The following is a 9,984-nucleotide window of genomic DNA, read 5'->3' on the forward strand; positions in this document are numbered from 1 at the left end:
AATGTACTTTATTTTTTTGGGTTTAGATGGTTTTTGAACTGCAAGAAGTATCTAAACCGAGCCAAAAAACACAAATTTTGTTTAAAAATCAACGTTTTGGTACGTTTCACAGTCTGAAAGGCACTTATTTCGAGAAATGAGCAATCAAGACGGTTTGTGTTGCAAAATTACTGCGCTTAAAAAATTACTCAATTAAGTGCAAAAGATGCTTATTTAAAAAAACGTTATAACTTTAAAACTATAAATTATTTTAAAAATTATGTTATTTTCGTCGTTTTTGAGCGTTACATGCTTTTTACAAGCGAAAATGTATTAGGTATTATTAAGCTTTTCGTGAGTTTTAATAGTTCGAGGAATGTTTGGAATAATTATTAATAATAATAAAAAATAAGCCAAATAATTATTAACTTTTTCCAACGTCTTATAATACAGCATTTTCAGGCACACACGCAATTACTTTGTGGTTTAAAGTAAGTCGAAAACTAATACAATTTAGTCAAAAATACTTTTTCGCCAGTGTAATTGGCTGAAGTCACTACAACACCAATAAAGCTAAATCAAAAAATCACACAGTGACACTTTCAAGTTTTGTTAAGCACCTTTTTGAGATAAGAACTCGCATTCTTTCTAGTGATTTCGGTAAATTGAACAACTACCCAATTATATAAAAAATTACATTATTTTTCTAATGATGGGGACCTGCGTTTTTCTTGTATTTATAAAATAAATCTTTAAAAATTAACCGAAAAATGACTAACCTCCAGTTTCTAGAACTAGTTATCGTTAGATAAATTGTATCGGTTGCATAATTTCTATAGAAACCTAATCAGATCATCTCTACCTTAGCAAAGATTCAATTTATAAAATTAATCTAACGATAAGCTGTTCTAGAAACCGGGGGTAAATTATTTAATGTTTGTTTTCAGGCGTTTGAGCACTTAGTATTTTAATAAAAAAAATATTTTTTGCAAGATTTCGCTAAACTGGGAGGAAAAGTAATTAGATTATGTCTAAAACGACATTAAAATGACTTTTTTTACTTTACGAAATTTTGTGTATGATCCCCAAATCGAAAAATTTGCGATTTCGGTTAAAATGGAACGATACGTATCTAATTTTTTCCCGGTTTGTTTTTGTTTTTTTCGAGAGCATAGCAATTGTAACGTGTTTTATTTTTCTTTTTAGGCGTTCAAGCACGTTTTTGGTTTACTAATGCAGGTTTTTTTGTTAATCTGCGAGCGAAAGTCTATTAATACCAGTTTGAAAAGTTATTAAATAATACAGTATACAACGATAATCCTAATAATAAATTTATCAGTCTATTAAAGTAGGTAGCTATATTTTAAACAGTGTTGTTTAAATTAAAAAAAAAGACCAAAAACACTAAATCATGTCAAGAGTGATGTTTTTTCGCTTTTTTTGAGTGTTCAAGATTTTTTGAGCTCAATACTTTGCTTTTTTTGTCAAATTTGTTTAAATAGATACAACAATTTATTATATCCGGTAAAAATGACATTATTTTTGTTTTTTGTATAGTTTTTAGCCAAAAATGTAATTATTTTGAAGTGGCAGATATTATACAGGCATTTACTTTTTTTCAAAGCTTTTTTGAAGAAGATTTCTTTATAGAGTGAATCGAAAAAGTTAAGATTTAATTTTTTCGAGCGTTTTTCGTACTTTTTTGTAGCATAAGACGCAATTATTATACTCGAAATTTTTCATAAATTAGTGGGTAACATTAGTAAACTATATAAAATTATTTTTGAGCGTTTTGACTGAGATTTCACGTGTTATTCGGCTTAAAAGGGACCAAAAAATATTAAATTTGTTAGAAAATAATATTTTGTAGCAATAATTAGTACGGGTAGTTCATAAGCGCTCCACCAATACCCTTTTGGTAGCGCCACTTGCACCAGCGGCCGCAGCCCCACTACCCCAACTAGCCCTTTGCGCAGGCACCGCCTTCCGCAAACCCAATAAAAGGACGACCTCTACCCTGGACCCAACAGATTCAGTCGAGCATCCTTCGGGGTCCAACTGAAAACAACTTGCGCCTATCTAGGATTTTCTTTGGCCTTGTTCGCTTAATGTTATACAAATAAACGTTTTAACAAAAACCAAACTCGTTTGGAGTATATTTCCCGCTCCCACCAATACTGTTACAAATTGACGCCCAACGTCTGGGCCCGAAGTTTCAACATTCCACGACGACATCAAAGAGTAGAAGCACCTCCACGGCGAAGTCCACGTTTGAACGAGATGGCGATCCAGATGACGCAGGAGCAATTTCAACAATTGCTGCTGCAAATCCAAGGAATGGCGGCACAAGCACCAGCACCTGCACCAGCACCTGGGGCACCTCGCGCTAACCCCAGGCATTTCACACAATGTGTGGCAAGATTCGATGGCACCAGGTCGCACGCAGCAGTTGAGGAATTCATCACAGCGGCCACCATATTCAAAGAAGTGGAAGGCATAGAAGATGCCGAAGCACTTGCAGGTCTTCCTCTGCTTCTGATGAAAGAAGCCAATCAATGGTGGAGTGGTGTAAAGAATAACGTCGACACTTGGGATGCCGCCATGCAGCTAATCCGGAACGCCTTCGCCCCTCGTCGCCCAAACTATCGACTATTTCTGGAAATCTTCGGTGAACCCCAACCAGAAGGAATGCCCACGGACAGATATGTGACGATCCAACGGGACCGCCTCGCACAGATGACACGCCATCTTGACGAAGAATGGCAAATTGACGTTGTGTACGGCCTACTAAGACATAAAATTCGCGACAAAATTCCGCGCAGTGATATTGGATCATTTAACGAACTTTTGAATCGCGCGCGAGCAATCGAAGAAAACGAAAAAGAATCGGCCGCGGGCCCGGTAAAATCCCAAAAAACGAATGGGACCACGACCGTTAAAGCAAACGGCGGGAAAAATCGCGCACGGTGTAGTTTCTGTAGAGCATTTGGACATGATGTTGGTGAATGTAGAAAACTAAAGACCAACACCACTTCCGGACCACCTTCTGCACCAAATGCAATAGTGCCGCGAGTGAGTACGGACATTCGGTGTTACGGATGCCAAAGGCCGGGGGTGTTCCGACGCAATTGTCCGGATTGCAATCCACCTACTGCTCCAGTAAGTGCTCCAACCACGGATCCAACTGGATTCTGTGCAATAAACACAAGCATTCAACCTCGGCGTCGGCCAACGGTTAATAGTAGTACAACAGCCCCTTCAGCACACAACCATTTTTTAAGGAAAATTACCCCGATTTTCAAGGTAGTTAAAAAAGTAATAATATTAAGCAAATTACCCCGATTTTCAAGGTAGTTAAAAAAGTTAAAATAATCATTAAAATACCCCCGATTTTCCCGTGTGCTTAAAAAACATCAAAATTTCAAGCAAATTACCGCGATTTTCAAGGTAGTTAAAAAAAAACATCAAATAATCATAAAAACACCCCGATTTTCCAGGTAGTTAAAAAAATAAAAAAATAACCCGATTTTCAAGGTAGTTAAAAAAATAAAAAATATTATGAGCTTTCATGGGATTTCAGTGACGGATGGGCATCCGTCACTGAATTTAAGACGATATAAGGACATCACAAGTTTTTAATCAATTTCATCAGCATTCAACAGATTTTTAATGATATCCTTTGATTTTTTAGTTAATCGATTAGCTTTCCCCTTTTTTAATCCGTCGCCTCGTAAATGTTCATTCCACGATTTTTCTTTCATTTTGTTTAGAATAGGATTTATAATTTCTTCTTTATAAGTAGAAAAGGGCGGCGATTTTACGTATGTAGACGCTATATTTTTAAGCCCTGAAGTTACACCTTGAATGATATCTTCTTTATTATTTTTCCAAAAAGGTTTTAATATATTGCGATATAAAAAACCCAATGCTGGTATAGCAAATTTTTTTATAGATTGAAAAATATTTCCACCTCTAATATCTCTGTGATATTTAAGACCAAACCCATATTGTTTAGGAAATAATTGTTTTCTATGAACAACAAGTACCATTTATTCTACAGGAAAGAATAGCAATGACAATTACTGAATATCTAGAACAAAATTTAAACACTCTCCATTAAAATTTATCAATTGATTTAGCTGATTTGTAACAGAAATGCGAATATTAAATATATAATCCGTACGATTAATTGGTAAATATTTCGGATGCGTCGGTTCAATATTAATTAAAGATCTAGGTGAAATATTTGGGGTAAAAGCGTATATAACATCACTTTTGAGATTATTTTGATAACTAGATGAAACTAGGGAGCAGTGAATCAAGATTTGATCAATATCTTTGGTGATGTTACCAATTTTTGTTGCATAGTTTATTCCTTCTTTATATATTTTTTTATCAAATCCTAAAAGCTCATGTATCTTACCGTGGGAAAAGTCAATTTCATAGTCTTTGTCGCGTATAATTAGCATAAAACGATTAGTTGCATAATTTACATCAAAATTAAACGGGGGTGTTTCAAACGTTCCAAAATATTCTTGGATATAATTATTTAATTCATTTTCATCGTACAAACCGTTTGGTAACTTTAATATTTTCCACTCCGATTCATTTCTATCGACTCTGGACACGCCTTGCCTGTCTTTCTTGATTTCGTTATTTTTGAGCTCGGTCTGCGGAGCCTTTTTACCAGACTTGTATTCGCTTCGCTCATGAGGGCTTCGCCTAAATTTTATTTCGTTATTTTTATACTCTTCGGTAATGTTATCCCAACTATACCAGAGACTTGCTGTCTTTAAAGCAATTTCACCTTTTAATCCAGATAAATTAATAGGGTTTTCAGAATAACTTATTTCAAAATCATTTTCTTTAGATCTAATGTGTATTAGGCTCATTTATTCAGTTTAAAAAAGCCTGGCAAAAGTTCCCGAGGGAAGTGGACTAGTGCTCCGCATGCAGCGTAGAGAATATCTTTTTGTGATCTGATTTTTTTATGAGTTTCAGGTTTAACAATTTATCAAGTATTTCTACGCATTCATTATATACCTCGATTGAATCATTTCCCGCATTTTTTGACGCAATTAATAGATCAAGACGTTCTACCATTTCATTCGGATCTGAAAAAGGTCGAATCTGGCCGCTTCCTGTTTGCTTCTCATAGAAGGGAATTTTTCGAATATCTTCTAAAACACTTTTATATTTTTTCAACTGTGAATACACATATTGTAAATTATCAATTTTTTCTTGTTCTTGTGATTTCTTTGCGTTTGTAAGGTGCGCATTTAATGATTTCAATTTAGTTGATATTTCGGGTATCGTCGTATCAATTTTTGCATTTCGACTTCTAATGTCTAACGATAATAAATGTGAAGGTTTTTCAAATTTAAATTGTTTTTCAATAATATCAAAATTTAAATCTTTATTAGGATCTAAACTTATGGAGGAAGGTTGTCCGAATTTTGGTAATGGTAATAAATTCGCTGCGCTCATGAGGACTTTGTCCGAATTATCCGATTCGTTTACATCATCGCCTCCGGAATCTTTCGATTCGGCCTGGGGAACCTTTTCCTCAATTGCTAAAACATTTTTTGGATTCGCTTCGCTCATAAGAATTTGTTGTGTAAATTCAGTAATATTATCAAGTTTGTCAGTTATAGGTTTTTGTAGTTTTTTAATTTCTTCCTTCGTTAAATGTTCTTTAAATTGTTTTAAATGAATCCTATTTTTAATTATTTCACGATTTTTTAAAATAGCGTCAATTATTTCACTTTTACTATTAGCGTTAGTCATTTATATAAAGTGAAAAGAAGATTCATCATGAAGGCATAGCCGAATATGAGCGCTAGCGAAAATAAGTGCAAAACATTCCCCGTTTTCATTCCGACTACAATCCGATCTATTCTTACAGCATCTCCTCTTTCACGACAGCTTATACCGTTTATAGGTATGTGTCTATCGAGGAGAATCATCGGCACGACCATCAGTCCTGAATCAACAGGACAGGTCATTGTTGTTCGATATTACTGTAAGTCATGAATAGATGGAAGAGTCCCAAAACCGAGAAATATTTTGAGAATATTTGGCAGCACTCAGTTGCTCGTCAATCTTCGTGGGTCCTCAATCTCTATGGCCACTCGAGATCTCACCAGTTCAGATTTAAGAACAACTGCATTCTCAATTAAAAAAGCGGCGATGGGAATCGAACTCAAAACCTTTTATTATCTGTCTAACTCTTTACTATCTGAGCTATTTATGTCGTGACCATTATAATGTCTAATCAGCTACAATAATACATCAAACTGCGCAATATTACGAAATTTAAAAAAAAGTTGGATCCGCGGGGGTTCGAACCCGGGACCCCTTGGAGTGAAAGCAAACATCTTACCAACACGCCCATAATGGCTCTTCTGCAGTTGTTTTCGAATTAAAGATCTTATACTGTTTTAGATTAGTCTAACGCGAAACAAAGGGTGCGGAGCACAAGTCAAAGACGGTTCACAAGGGAATCAAAAGATTCCGGAGTCAAGGAATTTGCCCGCTATCGCGGTTTAGCGATAAGCGTGCGTATTTGTGTTAAATAAATGAATACGTCTTTGCCTATTCATTTTATTAAAGCGGATGAAAAAGAACATTACAACATTAATAAATTAGCTCCAAAATGGCCTTTTATATTAATAATTATAGGACGAAGCGGTTCTGGTAAAACAAATACTGTTGTCAATCTATTAAAATATTTATTTTTTGATACTTTTTATTTGTATGCAAAGGATTTAGAAGAACCTTATTATCAGTTATTACAAAATGTGTTTGATGATGAAAAAATTATTCGACCTGAAGAACCGATAATTGAATCACACTTTTCATCAGATATAGAAGACATAGTCCATGTAGACGAACTGGATAGAGATAAACAAAACTTGATTGTTGTTGATGATTTTGTAACTGAAAAAGATCAAAAAAAATTGATAGATTTAGCTATACGCGGAAGAAAAATGAATGCTTCGATGATCTATATAACGCAGGATTGGTATAGAGTACCAAAATCAATTCGTTTACAATGTAATTATCTTTCAATATTTCCATCATGTGATGGTAATGATATAAGCTTGATATTTAGAGAAAAAGGATTGGATAAGAAAATCAAGGAATATTATGAAAATAACATTAATAATTTTGATTGCTTAACTATTGATTTTAAAACTCCTGAAATGAAATATAGAAAGAATTTTACACCAATAAATGACTGGCAGGACCAGTCCAAAGGCGATGACAACGTCTTTGACTAGTGCTTCGCATGCTGAATACGTTCTTAGAAAAAATAGACAAAAAGGTGGAAAATCAACAAGAGGACCACCTGGTATAGGGTTTAATTTAACAGAAAATGGCGATTATGATATCACAGGACACAAATTAGTTAATGTAAAACAACCAGAAAATCCTGGCGATGCTGTTAATTTACAATATTTAGCGTCAGCAAACGATAATATGATCAAAAAAGATGATTCAGAAACCGTTTTAAAAATGGTTAAACCTGAACTCAGTAACATGATCAAAAAAGATGATTCAGAAAGCGTTTTAAAAATTGTTAAGCCGGAACTCAGTAATATGATCAGAAAAGATGATTCAGAGAGTATTTTAAAAATCGTTAAACCTGAACTCAGTAACATGATCAAAAAAGATGATTCAGAAAGCGTTTTAAAAATTGTTAAGCCGGAAGTCAGTAATATGATTAGAAAAGATGATTCTCAAAGTATTTTAAAAATCGTTAAACCTGAACTCAGTAATATGATCAAAAAAGATGATTCAGAAAGCGTTTTAAAAATTGTTAAGCCGGAACTCAGTAATATGATTAGAAAAGATGATTCAGAAAGTATTTTAAAAATTGTTAAACCTGAACTGAATAATATGATCAAAAAAGAAAAACGATATATTGATATTGGTAATAGAAGATTAGTTAAAACTGCTGATGCAATTGATAAGTATGATGTTGTCAATAAAAAACAACTAGATATTTACGGAGAAAGGTTAATCAATTTGGAAACTGAATTCATGAAAAAAATTCATTATTCTTTTTTACAATTTGTAGGAAAAATTAGTTTTATTAAAGAAGTTCATGGACTAAAGGTTGTTACTTTGCTTGACTTTTCTTTTGATGGTGAACTATTTCTTAGAATACCAATGAATGTGGAAGTTATAAAATTCTACTCAACGGCTAATTTGAAAGATTTGGATATTAGTAGTAATAAAGGAACAATAGATCTTTCAAAACCCTTTATTGTTAGAGAATCTGATCTTCTATCTTTTAGAATAAAAAAAGAAAAGGTAAACACTGAAGAACATCTTGGTCGTTTCAATGATAAAAAACCTTATCTATTAAGTACTCCAATTTTTTTTTATATGTTAGTTAAGTTTTCGGTATAAAATTATGAAGATTTTTTTAATATATAAATGAGTGACTTAAAAACCAAACTAAACAGTTGTGGATATTCTTTCGAATATAAAAAACTTGTTGACTTGGAAATTAATACACCCTATTCAGTGACAAATTTCGAAAATGTTAATACACAATATGGAAGTAAATTAGGTGTTATTTTGAATAATAAGATTAAAGTAATTTTACCAGACAGATTTAAAAATATGTCCGTCAATTTTTATTATCCAGATTCGTTAAATATGATTTATAAAGGTAAGAAGGAAATTACAAATAATAGATCAATTCATGAGATTGTGTTTGTTGATTCCGATGCAAACCACTAGTCCGCTTTCTTTAAATCCTTTTTAATAAATATTAATAAATTCAAATATACTTAATGGATTTCCTTACCTTTGTGTTATTCAACATTCATTGTTATTTCGTCTATAAATTATGGATTATTGCAAAAAATGTAAAAAACAAACTAAAAGTATTGGTGAACCAAAGTTTGTAAAAAAGAAAAAACATTGGAGAAGAATATCTACTTGCAGAATTTGTCAATCAGAGAAAAATAATTTTTCTAAATCACCAGAAGATATTTTAATTTTTGAATTATTTAAACCCGCTAGGAAAAAATACCCAACACGTCGCTTTCAACATAGAGGTATTGATGATACTTGGCAAATAGATATTTATGTTTTTTATAGACCAAAAGGAAAAGCAGAAGATCCAAGCTATTCTTTAAGAACAAAGACAGAGTCAACCAAAGGTTCACGAGGGAATCAAAAGATTCCGGAGTCGAAGACGAAGCCGAATGATTTTAATAAATTTAAAAAGATCAATAACGGTTTTATCTATATTCTAGTCGCTGAAGACACCTTTTCTAAATTTGTATGGGTAGAACCTTTAAAAACTAAATCAGGATTAGAAGTAGCTAACGCGTTTTTAAAAATCATACAACAAGCGATTAAAGATAAACACAATCCACCGAAAAATTTACATGCTGATAGAGGAAAAGAGTTTTATAATAAAGATATGAGAATCGTTTTAAATAAGTACAATATCAATCTTTATAGTACTGGAACAAAAAATAAAGCTTTCTTTGTTGAGAGGTTCAACCGTACTTTAGGAAATAAATTCAAGCCAATATTGTATGACAGTTCGCCGAAGGCTCACGAGTTGGCTCCGCCAAGGAGTTTTAATTGGCTTTCGTTACTTCCAAAAATTATAAAATCTTATAACAATTGTTATCATTCTACGATTAAAATGAAACCAAAAGATGTTAATAAAGAAAATGAAAGGCAGTTATTAGAAACCGTATATATGATTACATTAACAAATAAAAAACCAAAATTTGAAGTTGGTGATAGAATTAGATTGTCTAATATGGTTGATATTTTTCGTAACAAATTAAAAACAAACTGGACTGAAGAAATATTCACAGTTGTAGAAAAACGCGTATATAATGTTTGGATTTATTTTGTTTCTGATCTTAACGGCGAAAAAATTAAAGAGGGGATATACGAAGAAGAAATGCAATTAACATTATTATAAGAATTATTGAAATAATATCTTTCTAATAAATGGATAAAAAA

This window comes from Tribolium castaneum, chromosome 2 (assembly GCF_031307605.1).
Source record: "Tribolium castaneum strain GA2 chromosome 2, icTriCast1.1, whole genome shotgun sequence".
Taxonomy (NCBI): domain Eukaryota; kingdom Metazoa; phylum Arthropoda; class Insecta; order Coleoptera; family Tenebrionidae; genus Tribolium; species Tribolium castaneum.